Source organism: Austrofundulus limnaeus, unplaced genomic scaffold (assembly GCF_001266775.1).
Source record: "Austrofundulus limnaeus strain Quisiro unplaced genomic scaffold, Austrofundulus_limnaeus-1.0 Scaffold1686, whole genome shotgun sequence".
In the NCBI taxonomy this organism is placed as follows: domain Eukaryota; kingdom Metazoa; phylum Chordata; class Actinopteri; order Cyprinodontiformes; family Rivulidae; genus Austrofundulus; species Austrofundulus limnaeus.
The window spans coordinates 25,229-26,307 of record NW_013954088.1 but is presented as its reverse complement, the minus strand read 5'-3'; the positions used below and the strand labels follow the sequence as shown (position 1 = coordinate 26,307).

The 1,079-nt window shown below is 37.1% G+C and overlaps 1 protein-coding gene across 9 annotated transcripts in view; it reads left to right on the top strand.

The window, feature by feature from the left end:
* slc4a4a (solute carrier family 4 member 4a) overlaps window positions 1-1,079 on the top strand; it is a gene marked incomplete at its 5' end in the record, with an annotated part of 46,463 nt that overhangs the window by 31,416 nt on the left and 13,968 nt on the right.

Sequence of the window (1,079 nt, the reverse complement as noted above, 5' to 3'; positions counted from 1 at the left end):
TTACCCGCTGTATAGTGTGTTGTTCCATACAGTGTGTGTTGTTCCATACAAAGTGTGTGTTGTTCCATACATAGTATGTGTTGTTCCATACATAGTATGTGTTGTTCCATACATAGTATGTGTTGTTCCATACACAGTGTGTATTTATGCATACATAGTGTGTATTCATCCATACAGTGTGTATTCATCCATACACAGTGTGTATTGTTCCATACACAGTATGTGTTGATCCATACATCATGTGTTCTGATCCATACATGGTGAGTGTTTTTCCATACATAGTGTGTATTGATCCATACATAGTGTGTATTGTTCCATACATAGTGTGTATTGATCCATACATAGTGTGTATTGATCCATACATAGTGTGTGTTGTTCCATACATACTGTGTGTTGTTCCATACATAGTGTGTGTTGTTCCATACAGTGTGTATTGATCCACACAGTGTGTATTGATCCACACAGTGTGTATTTATCCATACACAGTGTGTGTTGATCCATACATCGTGTGTACTGATCCATACATGGTGGGTGTTTTTTCATACATAGTGAGTGTTGTTCCATACATAGTGTGTGTTGTTCTGTACCATATTGAGTGTTGTTCTGTACATAGTGTGTGTTTTTCCGTATTTAGTGCGTATTGATCCATACATAGTGTGTATTTATCCATACATAGTGTGTGTTGTTCCGTACATATTGAGTGTTGTTCCATACATAGTGTGTGTTGTTCCGTACATAGTGTGTATTTATCCATACATAGTGTGTGTTGTTCCGTACTTAGTGCATATTGATCCATACATAGAGTGCATTGTTCCATACATAGTGTGTGTTGTTCCATACACAGTGTGTATTGATCCATACATAGTGTGTGTTGTTCCGTACATATTGAGTGTTGTTCCATACATAGTGTGTGTTGTTCCGTACATAGTGTGTATTTATCCATACATAGTGTGTGTTGTTCCGTACTTAGTGCATATTGATCCATACATAGTGCATATTGATCCATACATAGTGTGTGTTGTTCCGTACTTAGTGCATATTGATCCATACATAGTGTGTGTTGTTCCGTACATATTGAG